This window comes from Dermacentor albipictus, chromosome 7 (assembly GCF_038994185.2).
Source record: "Dermacentor albipictus isolate Rhodes 1998 colony chromosome 7, USDA_Dalb.pri_finalv2, whole genome shotgun sequence".
Lineage (NCBI taxonomy): Eukaryota > Metazoa > Arthropoda > Arachnida > Ixodida > Ixodidae > Dermacentor > Dermacentor albipictus.
The window spans coordinates 93,184,982-93,212,691 of NC_091827.1; the positions used below are offsets into that span (position 1 = coordinate 93,184,982).

The 27,710-nt window shown below is 46.5% G+C and overlaps 1 protein-coding gene and 1 long non-coding RNA gene across 2 annotated transcripts in view; one reads left to right on the forward strand and one right to left on the reverse strand.

The window, feature by feature from the left end:
• Positions 1-995: 995 nt before the first annotated feature.
• The window catches only part of LOC139048086 (probable 4-coumarate--CoA ligase 2), a 102,345-nt gene continuing 75,630 nt past the window's right edge, over positions 996-27,710 (forward strand). The window contains exon 1 of the mRNA XM_070522514.1: positions 996-1,320. The gene's annotated coding sequence lies outside the window, so the exon portion shown is untranslated. The remainder of the gene's footprint in view (positions 1,321-27,710) is intronic.
• On the reverse strand, positions 14,863-27,507 carry LOC139048087 (uncharacterized). Its single transcript, XR_011507476.1, has 3 exons — positions 27,369-27,507; positions 17,774-17,885; positions 14,863-17,251 (listed from the first exon to the last, which is right to left on the reverse strand). It is a non-coding gene; the product is annotated as an uncharacterized lncRNA (long non-coding RNA).

Here is a 27,710-nt window from a genome sequence, read left to right on the forward strand (position 1 = left end):
AGAAGATGGAACGTACGCAGCAGCCGACATGGTATAACAGAGGGTAGGAGTGTATTTTCTGTTTCAAGGTGTAGGTGGTTATTGATTTCATACATGATCTGATATTATGCATTATTTCTCTGAAATTTGCGTTCGAGGCACGACAGCTAGGCACGTTCGTTGAGCCTGAGTGAAGAGTCCGCGCAGTGCAATACACTAGAAATTTCTTGAAAGCATTCACTAAGAAAATGTGGCTCATCTTCCCGTCTAGCACCTTGTGTATTTATCAAGGGCTCAGGGTGAGACTGCTGGCCCTATCATTTATTTACCCTGTTCCATAGTTTAGTTTCATCGCCGTCAGAGTTCATGCCGGATATGTACTTTTCCCCAACGCTCTCACTTTGCACATAGACGTGTTCTTCTGCCATGTTATTTAATTGGTTTAAAATCCTCAAGCTTCCTTTAGATTTTGTTCTTACAGACTGGCCTTCTTCGTTCTACCAGTAGATGGGACGTTTATTAGCGGGTCCTTTTGTTTCTGTAATACATATTGCCTAATCCTCGATTATAAAATTGTTAGAAAATTCCACAACATCGTCTGTACCAAAAGCAGCAATATCTGTGCGTAGGTATGCCATCTCTCAATATAATTCCTAATTGGCTGAGTCGACTTACCATGTGGGAAAATGTGAGGAGATAACATCCCGTTTTCGAGACTGATAACTATCGGGAAGTGGTCGTTTCCATAGGGATTCCTGATAAGACTCAACTCGAGGCATGGCATAAGCGCACTCAGCAGTATGCTTACATCTATACATGAGTAAGTTTTGCATGTGATACTAAGAACGTTAGTTCATCTTATTAAGTAAACATTCACCCTCAGAAAACAAAACAATTTCTATTAGGCGCACTTGAGCATCAAAACGAGAACCAGTGCGTACGGGGCTATGAGCGTATCACCAACGGCTATATATAAAAGGGCACGGCAGCTGGGCTTGCGCACAGATGGATAATCCACTTGTCTTCCTCGAGCAGTTCATCGCCAGCCTGCTGGTGATACCGCCGGGAAACCAACAACCGTGTCAACACTTGCAAGCCGCCCATTTCCTTCTGCGCCAAAATGACAGTTGTTCGGCGCCTACGATACTACAATCTTCGGATGGCTTCCGTGAAGTACCATCGTCAACTCCTAGCGGCAGCAACAGTGCAGTCTATCAGTCGTGTGAAGCGGTGCCGCGGGCCACCTGGACTACAAAAGCTGTCAACGAGACATCGCTACCCAAATGGCACGGCAGCTGGGCTTGCGCACAGATGAATAATCCGCTTGTCTTCCTCGTGCAGGTAAGAAAGCGTTTTGGAAAATGCTTTCGTTCTAGCGAGCGTTGTCTTGTCGTGCTGCCGTGCCCTGCGGTACTTCTCGATAGAATGTCTGACGTAGTGCACATAACAAAGTTACTATTGCTTGCCGGTGTTGTTGAAACTAACGCTGGACCCGATATGGCGGAACTTTCACGACAGCTGCAACAGATTGCAGAGGATATAAAGGAAACAAAAGAAGAACGACTAATAGCAATCGACAACAAATTAGAGCACTTAAGCTTCCTAGAAGACAAGCTTTCCTCGTGTACGAAACAGGAAACCAATTTACAGCAGGTGGTGTCATCCTTGGAACTAAGGCTAGACGACCTCGAGAATCGCTCCAGAAGGTCTAATCTCATAGTCTATGGTATGTCAGAAGAACAAGATGAAAATAACGAGTTCCTGAAGCGCTCTGTGAATAAAAAAGTTGTCAAAGATTCCTTGAAATTGGATGATGTCGCGATCGAACGGATTCACAGGTTAGGTAGACCGTAAGAAAACAAAACAACGGCAGTAATACTGAAGCTTCTAGATTTCAGGGACAAAGCAAAAAGTTTGCGAAATTGTTACAAACTAAAGGGGACTGCGTTTGCCATCAGTGAAGATTTTTCACCCCGCGTTCGCGACATTAGAAGAAAGTTGTGGAAATACGGCAAACCCAAAAAACATTCCGGCGATAAGGTCTCTCTGGTTTACGACAAACTAAAGATAAACGGGGAGCTATATTTTTGGGACGATGTAAAAAAAGACGTGTGCCTTGTTACACGTGCTTCAAACCAAACAAAAAACCAGGACACAGAAGCATGAACCCTTCGCCCACCCCGCCAGCAACGTCCCAAATAACTTTCATGAACATAAATGCGCGTAGCATTGTCAACAAGCTCGGTCACCTTGAATCATTACTAGTGGGTTTCGAGCCGGACTTCCTAGCCATTACGGAAACCTGGCTAACAAAAGACATTAACAATTTTGACATAACTCCCCCAAACTACGCTATATTTCGTAAGGACAGACTGACACGTGGTGGAGGCGTGGCTTTGTTAATAAAAGATAAAGTCCCTTTCCTTACAATGCCTGAAGTTGAAGGGGTGGAAGCGATTTTTTGCGAACTCTGTGTTTCTAGCGGCGATATCATAGTTGGATGCGTTTTCTCAGCCCTTGTTCTGATTGAGACATATTTCAATTATTATGTACTTATATACAACGTCATGCTAAGAGCACCAGACTAATACTTCTAGGGGACTTCAATCTTCCTGATATCGACTGGAGTACACTGCTACATCATTCACCTTGCGCGGAAGTTGTTTTCGACATGATGCTTTCTTTCAACCTCGCGCAGATCGTAACAGAACCTACCCGTGTACAAGGAACTAGCTCTAACATATTAGATTTAGTGTTCTTGAGCAATCATTTCCGTTATCATGACGCGAATGTAGAAGTACTTGAAGGTCTGTCTGACCACAAACTAATAATGTGTTCCGTCCCGTTTCATCACACTACACCCTCATCCCGAACAATAACATTTCCTGACTACAGCGGAGCTGACGACACTAGCATACTTCACACATTATCTGAAGAGCTATCATTGTTTCGTCTACTCTCAGATGACAATAATACCGATATAGAAATTCTATGGCATAGGTTTAAAAGTATTCTATAATATTGTATTACTAATTTCACTCCTACTAAGACTAAAATAACGCGAAAGAATAATCCTTGGATTACTCGAACTGTAATTCATGCCAAACGGAAGGTGCGGCGACTGAAAAAAAACGCAGCGACGCCACCCATCAGAACGAACAGCCGAAAAATTAGCATTAGCCACTAACGATTTAAAATCTAAAATCAAAATAGCTAAAGCTTTCTATTTTTCAAATACGCTAACAAATTTCCTAAAAGATTCTCCCCATAAGTTGTGGCGTTACTTAAATCCTAAAGTACATAATCGCAGTCATCCATCCTCGGAGGAAAATCGAAATACTGCAACCACACTGAATAACTACTTTTGTTCCATTTTTACTACAGACGGTGGAAATGCACCCCGCAATAGCCCCTGCACCGGTAGGCAACTAGGGCCCCTTACTGTGAATGAAACTCGTGTTAAACCTACTACTACATTTAGACACTAAAAAAGGATCGGGGCCTGATAACATTTCTAACACATTCCTGCGCAGACATGCCGAGTCGATTGCGAAGTTTTTAGTAATACTCTTTAACAAGTCCCTGTCACCCTGCACCCTTCCTAAAGAATGGAAAACAGCGAAAATAACACCAATACATAAATCAGGAAGCAAATCAGATCCTTCAAACTTCAGACCAATCTCACTAACCAGCACAATATGCAAGCTACTTGAACACAACATCTTAAAGCACATAACAACCTATCTAGAAGATAAGCAAATTCTAACACCTTTCCAGCATGGCTTTCGAAAGGGACTTTCTACCGTTACTCAACTAATTGAACTCGTGCATGACGTAACCACCTCTATTGATCACCAGAAACAAATAGACCTTATTTTCCTAGACTTTTCGAAAGCCTTCGTGCCTGTGTCGCGCCCAAAACTTAGGAAGCTTGAACTAACTAACTAACTAGATTACCTCACTAACCGTACTCAGTTTGTCGAAATTAACAACGAGAAATCCGTAACAGCTGATGCCACATCAGATGTACCACAAAAATGTGTTTTAGCCCCAGTGTTATCCCTAATTTTTATAAACGACCTTCCTGCTAACACCTTTAACGACATTAGACTTTTTGCCGATGATTGCGTGCTATATTATATATATTATTATAATATTATCGATGGTTCCATCCACTGTGTGTGATCAAACGTTGTGCAATCTGATTGCATGTGTGCGCGACGCGAATAATGTAGAAGTGTGTGGAAGGCACGCGGGTCCCAGCGGTTACTCGGGAACATTCAACGACTGATGTATAAAAGCCGACGCGCTTGACCCGCTGATCAGATTTTGACGACCGCCGACTTTGTTCGCCGTTTTTTCTTTAATTATGGGGTTTTACGTGCCAAAACCACTTTCTGATTATGAGGCACGCCGTAGTGGAAGGCTCCGGAAATTTCGACCACCTGGGGTTCTTTAACGTGCACCTAAATCTAAGTACACGGGTGTTTTCGCAGTTCGCGCCCATCGAAATGCGGCCACCGTGGCCGGGATTCGATCCCGCGACCTCGTGCTCAGCAGCCTAACACCATAGCGACTGAGCAACCACGGCGGGTAATATATATATATATATATATATATATATATATATATATATATATATATATATATATATATATATATATATATATATATACAGAGAGAGCGAGAGAGAGAGAGAGAGACAAACAGTAATTACCTTATCGAACAGCACCACTCGGTCGGCAGCTGCCGCGTGGAGAATTGGGGGAAATCACTTCTGAAAAGCCACACTTTTCTCCACGAATATTGCAATGCTGCCCGGTGAGGCAAATGCGTCGCCACCGTTATTTCCGAAAATGGTGTATTGCCTGGCACACTTTCTTTGTTTTGATTCTGGGTGTGTCTCCCGAACACACAGCACTTTTGGATGGTGCTTCAGTTGTATGTTCTTTATTAGTGTCGAGGTTGTAGATAAGACCTCTCAAGTTCTATTATAATGTCTATGTATCAATATTATTAGTGCTTTTGTGATGTCTGACAAGAGGATTAAAGTTCGCTTGCAGAGCCTTTCCAGTCCCCACAATCCATGGTTTGGAGCTATTTTCATCGGCTCCTGGCTGCCGCTGGCCTTCCGCTCATTCGAGCGGGGTGGTTTCGGGGTGGGCTTTTTTTTAAAGAAAAGGACCTCGCAGGCCACCAGCCCAGAAGCGAATGGGCCTTCCTTCAGAAACGGCGCAACAGCGGTGGCTGCTCTAGCCATGGAAGCTGGTGGCGCTGCCGCGGCCACACTCTTATAGGGCCGGGCGGATGCTGGAGCGTTGCTGCTGGAGCGGCTTTGCCCCCTTACGCGCCGCCACACCATACCGTGCGGTATGACGGACGAAAATGCGCTTTCGCGCTTTCTGAAATGAAATATTTTCTTTTACATTGAGAGTATTAATGTCCCATTGTTTTTTCCACGTAGGGCAAGCTCCCGAGTAGGCAACGTATCCACCGTCACAGTTCGGAGAGTGGAATATGCTATTGCAGCCATCTCAGCAGTGATCATGGTCACCGTACTTCGCAGTTTTCTCGGCCTCAGCAGTTTTGTGAATCGTGGCCATACCTCTCGCATTTGAAACACGACCTAGGGTTTACAATGCATTGTAGGGCTCCGCCTTTCGTGTGTCCTGTTTCTAAGGTTCCTGGCAGCACACTGGACGCAAAGACTAAGCTCAAGTGGTTCGTTCGAGTCTCTTTGTTTGCCCGTGTAATTACTAATATTTGTACATTGGTAACATTTTGTTCCTTCCAGCCTTCTAGCAGTTCTTGCTCGCTCAATTTCAGCAGATGATCCTCAAAAATCTGGCAACACAGAGGACGCAAAGTTGATGGTCAAGTGTTTATTTCTATTTTCTTCGTTTTCCCGTTGTATTACCATTATTTGTACATTAGTAAGATTATGTTCCTTCCAGCCCTCTAGGACTTCTTCCTCGCTAATGTTCAGCAGACCATTGTCAGAATCACTCATCTACTTGCATTCATAATCCAAGCGGGGTCACTGTGATTAGAACGAGACCGAATGGGACTAGATTTAGGAGCTTGAGGTGTTGTTGTTTATCGCGGACTTCATGCAGGTGGTCGCCGCTAGCCACCTTTGTAACTTTGCAGCCGGTACCCAGGGTTTCGGAGGGACATTTCTGAACAGTAAAAACAAAGAGTTTTGCAATTAGTATTTCAGGGTTTGACTATATCTGTCATCGTAGCAGGGGAACGTTTCCTTGCGTTATATAAAAAATTGAGTTGTTTCTTCAGTGCGTTTTCTTTTTCAGAGATGATGATGAAAACGTTTTACTGACAGCAAAAGGGGAGAGGAGTTAGTAGGGTGGTCGGATTCTTGTTCCGCAAATTCCGTTCGCTAAGGCCGCCGCCCTGGCTTTTTCCACGAGGGCTCACTGGTCCTCGAGGATTGAGCTGGACAGGGCTGTCTCCCATCCTTGCCATGTTGGCTGTTCTATAGTCTCTCAGGCAATATTAGCCTGGCCGGCCCATACCATATTGTACAAATTTTGTTTCTGCCCGCAGAACTTACACTCGGTCGAAAGGGATTGCGGCTCAATAGTATGTAGCTTGACTGGGTTATTAAATGACGTGGTTTGTAGTCTTCGTAAATGACATTCTTCTGACTATAATCCCTTGGTCGGGCCCGCGTATTTTCGTCGCGATACGCGCAAGTGCTATAATACATATGCATAAGTGACTAATGGCACTGGGAAGTCTGAGTCTTCGGGGAGGGAGGAGGAAGGACTCCGGGGGATAAAAGCTCGGGTGGCAGCGTGTGCACACTCATTTCCCTTTAGGCCCTCGTGACCTGGCACCTAAATCAGCTCTTTGCATGAATCGAAGACCCCAGATTGTTTCAGGATCCTGCAAACTAGTAGTGCGATTCGACCCCGCGTGTAATTTCTGTATGAAGTATGCGAGTCTGTACTGATGTATTCGGAACTACGATGCGAAGCTGCCATGGTGATCGCCACCACTTACAATTCAGCAATTTCCCCGTGTCGACCAGAACGTCCATTGATAGTCGGCCCTTGAGGCACCAGTGATATTGTGGAGACTCCTGCCACTGGACCCACAGCATCCACGAAGTAGGCTCCCTCCAATTGAGAATAGATCTGGTCCACCTTCTTGGCTCTTGCCCTCGTCCTTGCTTGATGATGTTCTGGGTGCATGTCTTTAGGGAGGGGCAGTGTCGCAAATTTGCCCTTGTACTCTTTCGGAATGTGTTGTATTGTTGCCGTATAGTAACGACAGCTGATATTCAAGTCCCACAGTACCTTGCGCCCCCTTTTCGTTCCTGCCAATCTGGCATATTGATTTAATAAGTGGGCCTTAATTACCACATTTGTTATGCTGTGCACCCCCAACTGTAACAAGCGCGCTGTAGATGTTTTACCGGAAGTTCTATTGCCTTCTTATATGCTGTTCTGATAATGACATCGAAATGTTTTAAATCGCACCTCCTCATCCGAAGGTACGGAGCTACGTACACAATTCTGCTGAGTATAAAGGCTTTGACCAACCGAAGAGTGTCGTTCTCCATCATCCCTCTCGTCTTATTGGTGATACGTGTGGTCATACGCGGCACTTGTCGCATGATGTACGGAGTTGAGTATTCGTTGCTGCGTTGACACCCGTGTTGTTAACCAGTAGTCCCAGGATATGCACCTGTCTCCACTTCAGGGATCGCAAGGTCATGCGCCCTAATTTTGACCATGGCTTTATCTTCTCGTGTGTGCATGATTAGAAGTGCCGATTTTTTCGGACAGCAGCGCAGTCCGCATATTTTTAGCCTGTCGAAGCAGCCTCTTGGAGCGCCTCTTCCATCTGCCCCAGACTGCGCTTCGTCACAAAGACCACGATTCCATCGGCATAGAGTGCGTGCCGAGTTCCTTCTATGCGATCGAAGTTGGGCAAATTTATAGGGGCAATATTAAAAAACAGAGGGGAGAGGACCGCTCCTTGTGGCGTATCCCTAGTGCCCATAGGGATTGGCTGGGACCTAACATCTTCAATTTTACATGAGCCTCTCTGTCTAGTAGGAAATCTCTGATGTCTTCAAAAATCCTTCTTCCACACTGTGTCCTCTGAAGGTTCTCCGTGATCTTTGCGTGCTTCACATTATCGAAAGCGCGCTTGAGATCCAAGGCTAAGATGGATCTGCTACTGCGTTTGTTGGGTGGGTCAATATCTTTCATCTTGAACTGCAGCAGCACGTCTTGCGTGGATAGGCGGTCCCTGAAACCAAACATGGTGTGGGGCATGTAATCGTTTTCCTCCAAATACGCTTAAAGTCTGGCGTGCACTGCTTTCTTCATCAGCTTGCAGGCACATGAAGTGAGCGAAATCGGACGCATGTTTCTAATATTTACCTCTTTTCCCGGCTTGGGGGCAAATATGACGTCTGCCGATTTGAACACCAGGGGCAGCTTGCCAGCTCTCCAGCACTCATTGATATAATCCTTCAGCTGGCCTAGCATTTTCTTGTTCGCGTTGGCGAGAAAGATGGCTGTAATTTTGTCATGCGTTGGCGTCGTACCTCTTCTCATGGTTAGTAGCGCCACCTGTATTTCTTCTACTTCAAAGTCTCTGTCGAGTTCTCGCTTATCTTTGCCGTGATACTGTAACACACGCTCGTCATCTCTACTCGCACAGAGGTATTTGCTCGTCAGGGCTGCCACCAGCTGCTCATCCATACCGTCATAACCTTGAAGTGCTTTCTTGGGGTTCCGCTGCAACTCTACGCTCGTCTTGCTGGTGTCCATGAGGCATCGCAGGAGGCTACACGGTGTCTTGACGTCAAGCCTGCCTTCTAATGAGTCGCACTCGATTAGCCAGTTGTTCTTGGTCAAGGTCTACGCGTATTCCTCTGCTTGTCGTGTGATTTTAACAATCTCAATTTTAAGCTTGCGAATGTGTTTCTGCTTCTTCCACCTTCTGGTGAGGCCTCTCCTGGCCTCCCAGAGGTGCAGCAGGACTGCCGGGACATCCTCTGAGATATGCAGCGTTCTCGCGACTCTCTCTCTCTGCCCGCTAGCAGCGACTTAGTCCATTTCTCATATTCTTCAATAGGCGAGTTGAGTTGAGGAGAGAACGATCAGGCAGTTTAGGTAGTGATGTTGATGCTATGGAGGTTGGTTGATTTCGGCAGCGAGGTAGCCGCCCACCATGGAGCCCAACTGGGGGACGCTACAAGGTGTGAGTACCTTAGGACGCCAGATATACACCACCGCTGTACCCTACTATATTTGTTCAAAATTCGATATTGGGCACAAGGTTAACCCTTGTCACGTGAAAATTTCGGTTAGAGAATAGACGAGAGCAGAGATGTAAAAGTAAGAGTCAAACAAAAAGGTAGTTGAGGGAAGCAGGAAAAAGGCGACTGCTCGAGCTTTGCTGATTTACACTTGGTGGTTCAGTCCGGGGGTGTCGACTACGTGAAGTGGACGCCAAAAGGTTTTGTTGCCTCCTTCTACAGGCCATAAAGGTCCAAACATCTAGCTTCGGCTCAAGCTCCCGGCTCGTTTTTTCCTGGGCAAGGCTAAGCCGCGCGCGGCCACACGCCGGGGGGTGCTTTACTGCCTGTACTCGGCAACGTGGTGTCGCAACACGGCAAACAACTGCTGCCGCAGACGCCCTTGCGGGGTACCGGGAGGAATATAGCATGATATGGTCACTTCACTAGTTCCAAAATAAGCCATCTCTTTGCAGAACTCGGCGGTGAAATCCGGGCCACATTGACATATTGTTTGCTTGTGGCAATTCGCACTTAGAGGGCGAGAGAGAATCGTATGCGTGCGATTGTGACCTAGTGGTTTGAGCACTCGGTTGCTGTTTTTGATGGCAGAGGTTTGATTTACACATCGCTTGCACTATATTAATGCGAAAAACACTCTGTCTTTTTCACCTGTCCAGTTGCTATCTATCTAGCCTCAGTACAACCCGGTGGCCCAAGGTGTCTACCTGCTTGGGTTACTATGTATGCGCTCCTGGTCGTTACGGCATCCTGGTCGTTCCATTGTAGCCATACCAGCTTTGTGATCTAACTGTCGCCGTGCAGTCGTCGTTGTAAGGCCTTCTACTCCAACCCAGTGCCCCAAGCAGTCTAATTGCTTCTAGGGCTAGCCATGGGCTTGTGATCGTGATGCCATCGTTGTCGCTGCATCGCCGCCATCCACCTTTGTCATCTGACACTCATCATGACACCATCGTCAGGCCATCGTCGTCAAATAATCATCAAGCATTTGTTGTCACCCTCCCATCGTGATGCCATAGTGGTCATTCAATCATCCTGATTTGAGCTTCGCGATCTGACTGTCGTGATATTGTCATTGTCATGCTTTATACTTCAATAGATTGGCCAAAGTTGTCTAATAGGCTGGGCCAGTACGTATGAGTTCTGGGTAGTGATGCCGTGGTGGTCATTGCATCGTCGTCTTTCCAGCTTTGTCATCAATTTCAATGCCGACGCAACAGCATCATCGTCATTCCGTCGTCGTCCCGTTGTCGTTCCATAATTGTCATCATTTGGTAACGTCATTCCAGTGTCGTGGCGCCATCATCGCCATAAGCCTTCGCCATTCTGTCGACATCAATCTTTCTTCGTGTTTTACTGCGCTCATCCTGTTATTGAATAGTGATTATGCCGTCCTTGCCTTCCTGTCATCGTCATACAGTCGATTTCATGCCGCTATTACCAAACCGCCATAATGTGACCGTGGTAGTGCCATAATTGTCTCGGTAGCTTCGGCATCCAACTGGTCACGTCGTCAGTGTCACGCTAATGTCGTCATAGAGGCGTCGTAATATAGTCATTGTCACGACATTGTCATCATTCACTCGTCGTCATCCCATTGCCCTCATGTCGGTGCCATGTCATCGTCGTCACTGAGTCGTGCTCATAGAGTCGTCGCCATACATTCTTTGTCATACCGTCATCGGGATCCCGTCGCAATGGTTGCGTCGCCATCATTGTAACTTCCACAAGTGACTCTTGTCATGTAGTCGTCATTGACTTCTCGTCATGACATCGCCGGCATGCTGTTGTTTCATCATCGTCATCACTTCAGTATCGCATCCCTTTTTCGACAGACCACGTTCGTCGATCCATAGACATCATTTTATGTTTGTCAATATATGGTTGTCATGATGTTGCCATTCAGCCGTGATTATGCCACCCTTGTCATGTCGTCATTGCATGATCGTCACACACACATTATCATGCATCCCTTGTCATTTTTTCATCATCATGCCATCCTCTCCGTAATACGCAATACAGCCGTTGTCATGCACCATGCTCATGGGCAACTTTCACATGCGAGGGCTACAAGGAAATGGGACCATATTGGAGTATGTGTTACATAGCCAAAGCAACAAATGTTTTAGAATTTCAGTATACGTGTTAAGTAAACCTGACTTTCGCATTGCTATCGTCAGTCATATTTGGATGAGTTCTGCCACAATTTGTTTTCGTAAAACAAATTGACTGAAGAACCTACCTCCCGCATAGTTTCACGAAGGAGGTAAGGAATCCTGGGCATTCCAAAGAAGCGGCACGCACCATTTATTATTTGGTGGAGAGAAAGCTAATGATATGAATACAGCAGCACAGGTGACAAAAGTGAGGCGCCAGAAGATGGTTCGAAGAAAGCCGAGGAGCGTGTAGAGGGGCAAGGACATCCAAAATGGCGTCTAGGGCACGGGAACAGCAGCCGATCCAGTTCCTGGCCTAAGGTAACTGAACCCTCTGACATGGGTAGGACAACACACCGAGCCATTCGGCATAGAGCATACTTAACAAATGCAGTAAGACCAGTGAACCCGGCCAATTGCAGCGTCGCCAACGCTGAAGCCTAATCCCCCCGGTGAATGCAGAAAGTACGTTCAGCCGTTTTTCTTCAGCTCCGAATTCGACGCTACACATAAGTAGACCGTCTCTGCTGGCATCTGAGCCCGTCTCGATCAGTGTCTGTGTACAGCAATCGCCAATCCAGTGAAACTTTACTTTTATATATTCTACAGTTGTAGAAGCTTATAATACGTACTGCTTGTTACGTAATAGCGTGTACGTACAGCTTGTAATTCGTACGTGCTTGTAGACAAACCACCTCGTCATACTCAAAAGCTAATCTGACATTACGCTTTTCTTTGACGTATAAACATGTAACGCATAGCTTCATGACAGTTACCACTAGCATTTTGTAGATATATGTCCTGGTCCTGCGTGATAATTTCGCGACTTTTCAATGACAAATGCACGATATTGTTCGCAGTCTTTCCTTGTATAAAGTTCCTTATGTTGTCTTAAAATTGAGCATTGTAGTCCATGCGCAACTAGACGATTATATTTCATGATCGCCTTTTTCGAGGTTATCATGAAAAACAAGGAAAACGTCGTTGCTGAAAGAACAATTTTCGGCAGTGGTGTCGGCGGCTCCTCACGCCTGAGCATAACAGCGGAGTGCCGCTAGTCTCTTAGAATGAGGAGCCAATAGTGTCGTTAGCTTTGACGCTTTTTATTTCATGCAAAAACGAAGCACAGCACAGTCGAAGTAAATATATGAGGGATTGCTTAACAATGTACTAATACGCATTCACTTTTATCGAACATTGTTCTGCGACTTGAAGGTCTTACTGCCAAGTTTGAAAAAAGAAACCAGAGGCCTTACAAGCCAATGCTGCAAGAACGCCTACGCGAGCAGTACCCCTTCCAATCAGATCACAAAAGAGCTACTTGCACGAAGAAAATCTGACTCATCAATCCTTTCCTCATGCCGAGAACAAGGTAGCTCGAGTCCTGTTCCAGGGATCGCCGACCCGAGTGCTACCCGACCTGGGCCGACCGAGTTCGAGGAACGCCGGAAAAGGTAACGCGGGGCTCACCGCCAGAGCATGATAGAGGTAACAACAGACTAGCACAACTTGAGCGCGAAAATGAGATGATGAAGAACACAATAGCTCGACTGATGACAGAAATTGCTGAAATTAAGAAGGGCGGTCAACCCGTCATGGCTGACAAGCAGCCAGCCACTCCCCAGCTAATGGAAATCCCCATGGTTGAGACGAGCGATACGGATAAGCAACCGGCCGCTCCCCAGCCAATGGAAGTCCCCATGGTTGAGAAGATCGATACAGAGAGACGCGCTAAAAAGAGGGCAATCGCTAACGAGCAAGAAAGAGCACCAGGCAGGGCCAAATCGGAGATTCGCGAGTTGCTCTCCGCTCTCAGTGACAGCATTAAGCAGATAAATGAAAAGTTCTCGCTCTTCCAAAGCAACATGGCTTCCATGGAGGAGCGCACTAATCAGCGGATCAGCAAAATTGAATCCTTCTTAGAAAACGTTGTAGCACCTGTGCTGGTACCTACAGCTCCTACACCCCCAACAACAGCATCGACTAGTAACAGCTCGGGGGCGATCGGCTCTCCGATGGTTAGCACAGCAACTCAAGAGCAACACGATGGCCACTCAAACTAGCTCATTCAAGATGTGGCAATGGTATTGCAGGGGTTACCTTCCCAAGAGGGCTCCCCTGCAACAATATATTCGCTCGCATGCAGAGAAGCCAAATGTTATCATTTTACAAGAAACATTAACATCTAACGTCACGCTGTCTGGCTACAGGCCCGTAGCAAAGCACGAAGAAGGACGGGGGATCGCCGTACTGGTTAGCAACAAGGTGACCCACATCACTCACGACCTTAAGATGACTGCAACTAAAGTTGAATACATGATGATAGAGATCATCCCTAGCCCAACGAACCGCCAAAGTATATTCATCCTGAATGTCTACAGTAGTCCCAAAGCTCAACGACAGCGCTTCAAAGCCCTAATCACCAAGGCCACGCAACTAGCGCGCGACTCCCCTTTGATCATAGCTGGTGACTTCAACGCGCCGTACCACACCTGGGGCTACCCATATAACACTAAAAAGGGGGAGGACCTCTGGCGTGAAGCTCTAAACCTAAACTTGATGCTAGTCACGGACCCAGCGTTCCCCACCAGATGCGGAACATCGTCGAGCCGTGACACGACACCGGATCTCACCTTTGTCAGGAGCATTGCAGCGGTCAAGTGGACAAACCTCGGGGTGGACTTTGGTAGCGACCATTATATCTTGGCCACGCACCTCCAAGTCGACCAGAAGAGACAGCGCATGTTCCAGTACACAGACTGGGACAAATTTCGCAAAATAAGGGAAGAGCGAATGGAGAGTGAGGACAAGCCTAGCCTCGAACAATGGGTTGCACAGGTTAGACACGACATCAAAGCTACCACCAAAGAGGTTTGTACCGACCTCCCGGTGGAAAAGATGGACAGCCGTCTCGCTCACCTATTGGAGGCCAAGCAATCCCTCCTCGCCAGGTGGAAAGGACAACGGCTCAACCGCAGGCTCAGAAAAAGGATATCGGAAATCAACAGAACTATAGAGGAACACTGCAGGGCGCTCTGTAAACAGCAATGGGATGAGGTGTGCAACTCGATCGACGGGCAGATGCGCAACGGTGGCACCTGGAACCTCCTAAAGCATCTCCTCGACGAGACGAACACTAGAACCAACCAACGCAACACACTGGCGCGCACCCTACACACAGCCAAGCGAGAATATTCGAGCAAGGAAATTTTATCGAAACTCGTACAGAAGTACCTATCAGTCGCATCGTGCCCTACACCACCTTCCCCTGACTACGGAGGCTCCGAGAACCCTGAGCTCGACGCAGAATTCGGGATTGAGGAGATCAGGCAGGCGCTCCACGCCCTCAACGGCAGATCGGCTCCGGGTCCGGACAAGATCACAAACAAAGCTCTACGGAATCTGGACAGGAAGTCCATCGAATACCTAACGGACATCATTAACCAAGCGTGGAGCAGTGGTAAAGTCCCGGAAATGTGGAAATCTGCCAACACCATTCTCATCCCCAAGCCAGGCAAGCCGCCTAGCCTCGATAACCTCCGCCCAATTTCGCTCACATCGTGCGTGGGGAAAGTTGCTGAGCACGCAATCCTAAACAGGCTTTCACGCTACCTGGAGGACCACGACATTTATCCACACAACATGATCGGCTTCAGGGTGGGACTTTCGACGCAGGACGCGATGAAGCTCATCAAGCATCACATTATTGACTGTAATACGCGGGACACGAGAGCCATACTAGGTCTAGATCTGGAAAAGGCATTTGATAACATTCTTCACTCGTGCGTTTTAAACACAATCTCGAGCCTAAACCTGGGGAAGCACTTCCATTCCTACACGAGATCTTTCCTGTCAGACAGAGAAGCCACCCTTAAGATCGGGGACCTGACTTCAGACATGATTAAGCTGGGGTCTAAAGGGACACCACAAGGGTCAGTCATATCCCCAACCCTCTTTAACCTAGTCATGATCGGTCTATCCCGGACACTCTCTGCTATTGACGGTATCAGTCATACCATATACGCAGACGACGTTACCATCTGGTGTACGGGAGGTAGTGACGGACAGGTAGAGACGGCCCTGCAAGAGGCGGTTGATGCTACCGAGAGATACCTTGAGTCCACGGGCCTTCGGTGCTCACCGCACAAGTCGGAACTGCTACTTTATCGACCCAAGCGCAGAGGCCCGAAACCAAAGGGATGGAAGCCACTCGCCGAATGCGACATAAAACTGCGCACAAAAGACGGAGGCTATATTCCGAGGGTGGATGCTATCCGGATTCTCGGCATGATGGTAGAGTCGAGTGGTTCAAACAACCAGACAGTGCTGCGGCTCACTAAGAAGACGGACAATGCCATCAGACTAATCAGAAGAGTGGCCAATCGGCAGCAAGGCCTCGGAGAAGATAACCTCGTGAGATTGGTACATGCGTTCGTAATGTGTCATTTCACTTACGTCGCGGCCATGCACAACTGGCAAAGATCGGAAAGGGATAAGCTCAATGCATTAATCAGGAAGGCAATCAAGAGAGCTCTCGGCCTCCCCATATACACTCCCACGGAACGCTTACTTCAACTTGGCATGCATAACACGCTAGAGGAAATAGCGGAAGCACAGGAGAGGGCCCAGTTCATCAGGCTATCTACCACACAAGCTGGAAGGCACATCTTACAGGAGCTGGGCGTTCCTTCCAGAGTAATCAAAACAAAGTTCTGCAGCATCCCTCGAGAGCAGCGGGACCGCATCACTGTCGCGCCTATCCCACGAAACGTCCATCCAGAACACAACGTGGGAAGACGTCGGGCGCGCGCGAAGGCTCTCCTAGAAAAGGCTCGTGAACGGGCTTCGCAGAACAGTTTCGTAGACGCAGCGCGCTACGCCGACGGACAGGCCTTCGCTGTAGTTAGCGTAAATCATGAAAGCCAAATAACGAACGCAATCTCGATTCGGACGACGTCCTCTGAAATCGCAGAGCAGGCTGCAATAGCGATGGCCTTATTGGACAACAAGAGGACATCAATCTACAGTGACTCCATATCAGCTGTTAGGGCATTTGCCAAAGGAACCATCTCCGAGCTGGCCTTAGGGATATTACGAAGCAAAGAAATCAAGCCACACACACTGATCTGGTTTCCAGCTCACATGGGACAGATCGAGGGTGCCCCGCCCAACCTCAACGAGTCGGCACACGGAGCTGCGCGAGGGATCATCAACCGCGTAGCTACCGGGCAGCGTGACGCCGGGGGTACTGACAATCGGGACTCTCCTTCCTCGTACACCGAAATTATCAAGCACTTTTACTTGGCTCGGAGGATCTACCCCCTCCCACATTGCAAACTCAATAGACCTCAGGCTTTGACACTAAGGCTTCTACAGACGGGGGCATACCCAAACCCCCTACTACTTCACAAGATGTACCCCGAAATTCAGACGACAAATGCATGCGCACTATGCAATGACTTGGCGAACTTACCTCACATGCTCTGGCGATGCCCCGCGTTACGCAGTGATGAAAGTAACACTTCTTCACGCTGGGATGCTGTCCTACACAGCCCCAACCTCGAAGAACAGTTATGGGCTGTCCAACAGGCCCGCGACGCAGCGGAGAGGCTCGGCCTCTCTGTCCCGACGTGGGAGCGGCCCGCTGCGCGCTAGGGCGCGCCCTAAAGGACCATAATAAAGTTTTTCATCCATCCATCCATCCAAGGGGTAGCTGCCAACGCTTACGAACTGGAGCTGTCCCGCTTTTGGAATGCCGGTATGTAGATGCGCAAGACTTTGTCTGAAGCGAGGCGTTGCCTAGCAAGGTGATGGTTACCTGCATAAAGCGTTCCTAAATTTTTGTAAAAGGTGCTTCTTCATCCGTACAATGTATGTCTCAATAAATGCAAAACGTTATCTTATACAGTGCGTAAGCAAGTGAGAAAAAAGTGACAACAAGCTTTGGCACTGCGAGCACGGATATTTTAGCATATCCTCAAACTTGCCCTGCTCGCTGGTGGTTTCTTTTTATGCTTCAAATTAGTGCATGTCTTAAAGTAAGACGTCATTATTTAATCAGAACTGTTTTTTATATTAAACAAGCATCAGTCCTTTGGGTGCTGTTTTCTTAGTGGCTTAGCTATTGCAACAAATGAAATGCTGCTAGCTAGCCACGCCTTGAAGGTATCCTGGCTCTTCGAGAAGCATGCCAATCGAACGCCACCACCTCCCGACCTTTGTGTGCATGCAATAAAGGTGCAGCGGCGGTTTTCTCTCAACGTAGCTTTCGATGAAACGTAAATTTTTTTTTTTGGGGGGGGGTAAACACGAAATATTGTGTTATCGAATGTTTACTTACACGACAAGCGTTAGCTCTGTAATTGTTGTGTTACACAAGGCCATATAGCACGTGGGAAACCACGTACTGAAATTGCCGTTAGGGTAGTATGTTCCATTGAAATGGCATTGACCTGAAAAGGATCGGCTGTAAGTTAGGAATCATCAATGCATGTGAGTAAAAACTTATTCAAGTGAGCAGTCGAAGTCAGCAGTGGAATCACTCAGTTGACATGTAATTTGACCTCGAGATGAATGCACTCAAATGCTCCTGAAGGAAGACCAAATGACGCGTGAACTCGGTAACTGTGTCACCATGCCATCAATTGCTCTGTCCGATAAAGAGCTCACTTGACTTGAGTGCCGCATGTGTTTATCGCGATAGTGAAGATTTTTTCAGCAAAGTATCGATGTATTTTTTCTAATGGTTAGCTCTTTTGTCCCTTCGTTTAATCTGGCTTGTTCATGATAACCAGAGCGTTGCTTACCCTCTTTATATAGTTCACTGTTTTGCTTAACAAAGTTCAGTTGGAAATAAGCGCTTATCCGTGTCTCCTATTTTCTCACTGTTGTAACCCTCGCACTGTACACCTTCGAAGGTACATTGGGTTGGGCTAGCCATCTTTGGCTATCCTATACATCCATCAAGAAGACAACTTGTTGCTCCAGTCCTCGTTCGGGTCGCAGTAGTGTGGGCCATTGAAGCGGTCTTCCCAGTAGCTTGGTAAAAAATGGCTGTATACTCTTGAACGTTTGGGTACACCATGTAAATTTTCGTGTTTTCTTTTACCGACGATGTCCTTAGTCTTCTTGTATTAGTAATTTTTGTCGATGAGTAAAAATTCGGGGCGATTTATTGGTATCAAAACTGTGTGATTCGAATATGCATCTAATGCGTCACCGACTCGCCGTGCGCCCCCCTACATATGATGAGATGTAGGAATATTTTCTTTATTAAAATATTTATCTACCAGGTGACTAAAGCCCCATTTCCGTCACCGCCGTTGGCGCTGTTGCACGTTCGCGCTCGACGGCGTAGGTGTGGCACGCGTGTGGACGCGTAGAGGGCCTCCAGAAGTGCAGAGCATCTCCGGCTGCAAAGATGATGAAAAGTGGACGCACCGCCAATGCTACGCTCAATCGCTGCCGCTGCTGACATGAAAGTTGTGTCCTCGTTTATATGAGCACACTGCTGCTGAGCTTCCGAGTGGAGCTGCCATGCGGAGCTACCGTGTGGCCTTAGAGGAACGGGCCGTAACCATCAATGTAATGTCATCAAGTATTTCACTGGGTGCCGACTAACGCTGGTGGCTTCTATTGGGTCTCATCTTATGCACCGTTGACATGGGACGCCTGCAGTGCCACTGGTGCTGCTCCTCGTTATGTAAGCCTTTTGAGCCGCCTGGTAAATGCAAGGGCGCTGTTTCTTCTGACCATCACGAGTTGCCTTAGGTACTTGGATGTGCGAGCACTTCGCCCCCGCATATAGTTAGATCGTGCTTCGAATAGTTCGAACGCAATAATAACCATTGCTATCACTGCCATTCCGCCGTGGTTGCTCAGTGGCTATGGTGTTAGGCTGCTGAGCACGAGGTCGCGGGATCGAACCCTGGCCACGGCGGCCGCATTTCGATGGGGGCGAAATGCGAAAACACCCGTGTACTTAGATTTAGGTGCACGTTAAAGAACCCCAGTTGGTCAAAATTTCCGGAGTCCCCCACTACGGCGTGCCTCATAATCAGAAAGTGGTTTTGGCACGTAAAACCCCATATATTATTATTATCACTGCCATTCCTTCGTCATTTTGGGGAAATTTTTACGCAGTTAGCTTTCTTTGAGAACTTCATACACTTAGGAGAATCATCTGGCCACAATTGTCCTCTAATGTTTTTTGTTTCGTCATACTAAGCCACCATGCAGTCCATGGCTAAAGGGTACAGTATAGGTCTTATCTGCTAGCGGAACAGGATTGGAAACCAAGCTATCGCACCAACATGGGTATTTGGGTATGTCCCGCAGGGTATTTCCCATGAAGAAGAATGTTTATCCAAACTGAGAAGCGTGCCACTTTGTCTGTGGCTCGTTTGCTCCGAGACGGCGCGCCGTGTCACTCGTGCCCCGCCATCTTCTTCCTCCAAATGTTTCTATAGCCTGCCCGGCGTGAAAAGTTAGTCGAGCGCTTACTCTAGCAAGTACAAGTGCTGCACACCTGATGTTGGTCTTTCCGCTTGTTTTCACGAGACATGATCTTGTTTTTTTCATGTCACCCTACATAGATCATCAGGGCTTGTCGGGGCTCGATAGTGACGGGTATGAGAACAGGCTCCCCGTAATTGATCCTGACTGAAGCTGCCTGTTTGGTGTTGTAAGAGGCTCTTAATCTACACAGGTGGTCTTGGAACAAACGTTCCCAGAACTTAAGTCCTACTACCACTTCCTGCATCCAGAATGGAACTAGCCGCGACGCTCCTGACTCCAAATTGTCGATGCCTAGATTCATTAAAGCCCTCAAGCGTTTTTCAAACAAGAAAGTATGCCGGAGAGAAGGGTTTCGGATAATTGCAGTGAATGTAGACGAAGGTTATCGGTATAAATACATTTGGCCAATGGCCTGTATTTCTGTGAGTACAGTCTGAAGTTCTTTTGCGCTAAGACATTTCGCTATAAAGTTTTCTTCAGAGCGAGCTTTGCAGATCGGACCAGCCGCTCATGAAATCCTACCACTTAACTCCCCCCCCCCCCCCTATGGAGAACGGTCTGCGATGATCTTTCAGTTGATGTGCAGCTTTAAGAAATAACCGAAAATTCCTACGTTTCGCACCAAGCTCCACTTCTACCGTTGGCTCAGTTCTTTCTTCCTCCTCTTGCACGCCCGAATATACAATTATTGGTAATCCTCCTGCCGACACAAACCACAGGAATGAATTCAGGAATGAAATTGTTGTCATGTCCTGTACCAGCTCAAGGTTTACTGCCGTAGTTACGGCGCATGTAAACAAAGCGAAGTCGACGCGATTCAATTCCGAATTAACTCTTTCCACTTACTGGGACCTGCAGTCCGCCAAGAGAGTCCGATGATAGAGTAAATCCCGAATTTTACTGTTTCTATATCTTCCACTGATTCTATCGTGACGTAAGTGTACATACGTGCCGCCACAAGGCAAGCCGAGCCACAAGGCGAGGCGAGCGAGGCTCATATTTTTCGACGAAGAAAGTCGAGACTCGCCCAAGACGAGGCCTTAGTGGGCCATTCTTTCGGTATCAGGGGTAACTATGTAGCAGACAGCCTCCAAAGCTGTTTCACTTGGATGAGCGAATAACTGAAAGGTATGTCCCATGTCCAGTCCAATGATTCCCTTATAAAAAAAGCGAGGAATCTCGACCTTATAGAGTTGCCGAATTTCGCATTATTCACACACATTATTAAGGATTTCTTCTGGAAGCTGTTCTTCCAAACGAATGCGCCTTTCCGAAGTTGTTGGAAGGATATCTTCACCCGAATGGGAATTAGGGTGAGAAGCGCTTATAGGTCGTACAGGCTTGATGTCGTTTGAAAGATGGGTATTTTACTGTTCTTCTTTGATGGATGATTTCGGTGACGTTTACTAGAGTTAATGATAAGGTGTCGCGACTTGATGCTGTACAAATCCATGTGTTCCAATGATTTGACAAAGCAAATTCAGTTCGCTGCACTGAATTAGCACTAAGTATCGTTGGTTCGTTAGATGCCCACTTCTGAAGTTTTCTGAACGCTCTTCATAGCATTTCGGTTGCTTCAGAACTCAACTTATACGCTTCCTCAATCGTTTTGGTTCCGATGGAAATGTCATCTGCGTAAATAGAATCGCTACGCTGCTTGACCGTATCCGAGTAACTCAGAGCCGTTTTCTCAAGCTGATGCTGAATAGTGTCCAATAAGAAAAAACGACTGCACTTCGTTCGGAATGGCACTCTAGACATGCTTCATATGCTTATACTACGTAAGGGCCGTTCTTGAGTTGGTAAGTTCTAGAGCCAGAGGTATCGTAAGGCATCTCGATACGGTTATTCGATCGAGACCTGTAAAAATGGCTTTTCAATATCGGTGATAAAATCAATGCCACGCTTCATGAATCGTCGGACAATACCAATGAGGTCAGTGCCAAGGTTCGGACTGGAAAACAAACTGTCGTTGAAGGAAAGTTCGCCCAGGTTATAAGCCGACACGTTGAAAACCACTCGAACATTGTGTACACGATCCTCGCGCCTGACTGCGTGTTGTGTCTTATAGCAGAAAGGACAGGCAGGATCCCCTGAGTTTTTCCTATCGACGAGCTCCGCCACACCACCGTTGACGCATTTTTTGCATTGAGAATGTGGTAGACCCATAGAGGCCGCGAATACTGACGAAGCTTCCGGATTAGCTGATGCAGACGTTTGTGTGCTGTATGTAGGCTGGCATCTGAAAGAATTGTCGGTTTCCACGGTAAGAATGCCACATAAGGGCTACCTTCGACAGGGATTGTGTCCTTGAAGGATTTCAAGACGGCATCCTCATTAGTCGCTACTACTCCTTTTTTTATACCAAGTTTCTCCAGCGCCCAGCAGTTTCTTTCTTTAATTTAAGACTGACAGCTGAGGTTTCTCACCAATGTTCTAAGTATCAAGGCCTCGGAGCAATGATCGATAGTGATGCATGTACCTATTGGGCCATCTAGTGTACATCCGATTTGTTTCTTTCGAGGGCTCTATGTCCTTGTTCCATTTTCTGAGCACTACCGGTTACGCAGGACGAGTGGAAGCCACTACCTATACGAACGTGGAAGGAGCCTGCAGCTTTCGTGTCCTCTGCGTCAGCGAACTGATACCCTCTACCCTTCTACACTTGCATGACGTTATCAAGTGGACGAGGTAGAAGCTGGTCGGATATCTTCGACGCGACTACTTCAACGACAACAGTTTATGATTTGTGAACGGAACTCACGTTGACTAGGATTTGACCCAAGGTGTGTTCGATGTTGTGTCTTCCAGTCATATATATCTAATTGTAAATGAACACTATAATGATTACGTGAGCCCACCGCTTGCAATCTCATGTGTCCGCATCATGTGGTAATAATCAAGTGAGCTTTTTCCGAAGATAATTTGACCACAATGACAGCCTGAAAGACCTCAAAATGTCACTGCTCCGCTACGCAATGATTGTAGAGATAGTCACACGGACACATATATATCATTTAATTCTACTGCGTATATTTTGCTAAGTATATCTTGCATATCAATACAAACGAATTAGTTTAGATACCAAGGAGCATTTTGCCTTCTTAACGCAACTGTTTCTCTTTGAACATTTAATTTCTTGGTACGCATCTTGAACCGTAAACACAAATACATGCGCATAGCTTATCCCTTTGCGGGGAAGAAAAAAGTAGTGTTCACTCTTTTGGAGGTTATACTTGTGATGCCTCTTCTGCGTTTTTTGGAATTTTTTTTTTACATACGTAGTTTACATGCTGCTATCTAACAGCCCAAAGCGCAATATTATTGATCTGAATATTCTGGAACCCATCTGCTTCGAATGAACTGCTTGCTTTTGTTTCTCTCAAATAAAATTGAGCTTTTATTGACTGTTCCGTATTCCGTTCGAGATAATATACAGCTTTAGTATAGCGTAAAGCAGCAAACGCAAAGTGTTAGCGTTAGCGTTGCGTGCACCACAGTGCGCATGCGCTGTACGTAAACGGTGCTGGAGCTCTTACGTACGTACGCTATTTTCGAGATTTAGCGATGAACGCTAACGCACGCAAGTGGAGCCTTACGTAGGGCAACATGGCGGCGCCAGTCGAAGTGAGAGCAGCCCGCTTCGGATCTATCGAGTCGTCGGCCTGCACTGCTCGGCTCATTCGTTCCCCACTAATGCTCGTGTTTGCTTTAGATTTGTGTGATGATGCTTCGACAGTGGCGCAAAGGTGACAAATCGGCATTGTTTACTATATACGTTCTCGATTAGCGGCGCAGTAGGCTTAACGAGAGGGTTTGCTAATGTTTGCTCATGTTTCCTATATCCGCCCCGAGATGGCGCCCAAGTATATTTCGCTCGTTCGCTTGTTGTATAACCGCATGAAAAGCCGATGCATGTCACGTTTTCCGCGGCAAAACACAGTAGTGTGGTCGGTGCTGTGGACACAATGCGTGTGCGCTTTACCAACGACGACGAGATGAACCTCGTGAAGGAGGTTTTCGCCTTGAACCCATTCGGACGGACGTCAAAGTGGGCGTCCGTTGCAAAAGATTGGAAAGAAGTGGGAAATCCACTTTCTGGAAGCGAAATTGCCAGCGAAACGTTGCCTCCGGAATAGCTTCGATGTTGAGTGGATCTTGAGGACACGTAGAACCTGCACAGTCGCTCTCGTTCCCGAAGCATGAGGGCGTCTATGTCATCCCAACTTAAAAAGGACACGTAATATGGGTCCCATAGAACACTCAATCGCGGCATGCCAAGAATAATCGGTGTGTTTCGCGACTCTCGACAAAACAACGCTCAAACCAAACACCTGCATGCGTAATTAACGCAGCGACTGTGGCTTTCCATAAGCTTGACACACACTTGCTGATTCGGCATTGGATAAGCTCGACATTTCGTGTGGATTTGGCTTTCCAATACTTTGTGCTTTTACATCTAGATGGCGCTGTATTTGTTTGCATTAATGGTAACGCTTTTCTCCGTTCCGCTATTCTAAAACACTACCTTGTACCACGCAGTGCAGTGTTTCTTTGCGTTAGCGTTGCGTCGCACGCTAACGCTAACGCAAGGATTTTACGCTATACTAAAACTGTCTACTGAGTTTGGAAATTGCGATATTTTCGCTCATCAATGTTCTTCGCGTAAAACCATTGCAGTTTCCTTCCCGATGTAGCAACTACCCTAAAGCATCTTTTTTTTGCGAGAAGCAGCGCTGGATTATAATAATTTTTTTCTCTGCCCGGGAGTGTTGGTCAGTCGTGTCACCTAAACTAGTATGTTATGCCTATTGTGAAAGACTTATGGGCCTTGCTTGCCCCATGCTAATGTTATTTACGTTTCTTACTAAAGTTGTCAATATGCAAGAAACTTGACTATCACAAAAGATCTTTCTTGAGTGTGCGAAAGCCTTCTTTCTTTAATAACTACGTAGGTATAAAATGACAAAGCCAGGGCGGATACCATGCATTTTATAAATAAATGTCTGCATATTTCACTCAGATGGATCAAATTATACATACATATATTGCCTGAAACAATGATGATAATTGTAATATGTCACTAATTCTTGAAAATGTTATTGCTGCTTCGTCAGTGAATGCTACACATCTTATTTGCAGAAGACGCAGTAATTGTCTGAGTATTCTTGGGTACCGCTTGAATTTTGTGTGCCAACATTGCTAATTGTGCAATCTGTACCTTAAACGCTGCATTTTAATGTGACGACACAATGTTTGTATTTTTTTGCAATTATAGCAAAATTTTTATATTCTTCATGACTAGGGCTTTGTTCGTGTGCAACCAAAGGTGCATATTTCGTTGTTGGCATAAGTTATTATTTACAGTATAAGATATTGTTAATTTTCATAAATAATGTGTGTTCCTAATCAAAGGGCACTCACAAAGCACAAGCTTACAACCAATATTACGAACGAAAGTGCTCTTGTGTTCGCTGTGTGAATACTCGTTCGCTTTCTCAAGTACTGTTTACTACCAAACAGCGATCAATGCGCCCACGCTACCACTGACACTGTATTCATTAAATGAATTATTCGATAAGAGAAGCGTAAATGACATTCAGTGTATTGATAAAGGCTCACAGATGAATATATGAAATGAAGAAACTACGCTTTGCTTCATGCTGTTCCATAAAAAGAAAGCTGCACTTGACCTGCGAGAAGCAAGATGTACTACAGAAAGATTGGTAAATTCACGCAAGATTATGTTTTACAGTCCCGTGAAACTCGCAGCATACATGATTGTCCTCATTTATACTACACAAGAATGTGGCTGTGATAGCAAGGACGGAACGCAACCTCTTGGTCAGCTGGAAATACGACAGCACCAAGGTGGAGTGCTTAACTGCAACCCAAGCCATTCGAGGCCCTGCTTTGGGCTCTCCGATTGATCAAGCGGAGAATAAGATTATGAAAAGCTGGGCGCTCCTAGCTGTTAATATGTGCGTCGCGAAGCTTTAGCACAAATGTGTTTTTCTTTTTAGTAACCACGCCATTTCTACTTTAGCGCGCATCCGCTTTTTTCGTGGGTCACACACTGTCACGGATAACAGTGGCGTGCTTATGGGTACATCTGAACTGTTTCTACTGTTTTTTGTGACGAATATTTTCACAGAACATTCTATAATAACAATAAACGCGTTATTCAATACCCTCCTCATTCCTGAAAGGGCTTCAATTGAAGTGCACGAGTCCACACAGAAAATTTTTAACTATGGCGGTACCTTTTCCGTATGCTGCCTCTGCTAGCAGAGCGAGTTTAGATGCATAATTTTCCCTGGTCTTTATCCTTCGATAAGCAAGGTATGCTTTACAGCGTATGCCCAATGCCTTAATTTGTAAATCTTGTGATAGCTGTTTTTCATCTTGGAATTAAATGGCGCAAAAGCATGCGAATACGCTTTGCAGTAGATATTACGCATAATGCTATCTTCAAACAGCAGCGCTCCTTGCCTGCACTATATGTTGTGTTTGCTGCTGCATGTGCTCTTGACAGCGGGATTACAAATGATGCCATGCAGCTGTTGTGAAACACACCTAGTTTCCAGTGGGCACGTCTTCATCGACTGGACCACTTCAAGTTCGTGCTTCAAGACCGCCTTCAAGTTCGTGCTTTCCCTCTGCTATCCCGACTGGAGACAATGGTTCCTTACCGACTATGGCCTTGCATCACTTTTACAAATTCCCTTGCTTTCCATATCTAAAGGGAAGCTAGTGCTGCGTTTGACTACTACGGTGACGAGGAAACTATCGAACACGTTGTCTGCCATTGTTCCCCATGCAACGCACACACGCTGTCACTCAAGACCGCACTGGCGCGTCTTGACGACCGGCCACTTTGAAAGCAGACAGTCCTGGAACACCTACCAATAAAATCGTCGCACCGTAAGAGAGTCAAGACACTCTTGAAATTTTTGCATTCGAGTGGCCTATGAGATACTCTTGTTCTCACGGATATTTTCTACCTCATCTAGTTATTCTTCGTGCCTTTGCTTATGCTCTGCGCCATTCTATTGTTCTTTCATTTCCCCTAAAACTTCCTTCAGTGCAGGGTAGCAAACGGGAATCTACCATTGTTAGCGTGTTATTGTTACCCAGTTTATCTCTCTCCTGTCCCCGATTACCGAAGCTTCCTTACAAGTACGTTTTGAATCTAAGACTTCAGGGAGCCACAATAGTTGCATTCGCGTGGGACAGCAACCTAGGCCTCATTTATATAGCCACCCATTCAATCGAAAATACGTTATAGTTCATTGTATATCAGCTCTCTAGCAATTTTAGCTGACTCTGATAAGGTAATCGGCGCGTTTGAAGATAACGTACGATAGTTCAGTCCTGTCGGCATACACATGTCTTAATAAGTATTACGCTGAACGTACCTTCCGATGTGACGTTTACGTCGTCTATAACATAAACCTGCTGCGCGTATACTATCCAAGGGCGAAAAATAAGCAAGTTAGCTGTCACACACAGAACAAGCACTTGTATTATAGCAGCCATAGCGACACTCAACTGCCGACAATGGGCAAACGGCGTTCTGAATGCACACGTACGTTATTTATTATAAGCGAAACAGTGACTAAATGCTTGACATGTGCGATCGTGTCGCAGCTCCCCCCCCCCCCCTCACGTCAAGCCCTTATCGGCAAAAGCCAACGAACCACATGCGCATTATTTTTGCAGTTAAAGGTGGACAATAGAGTGCAGTGCGCAGGCCGCAG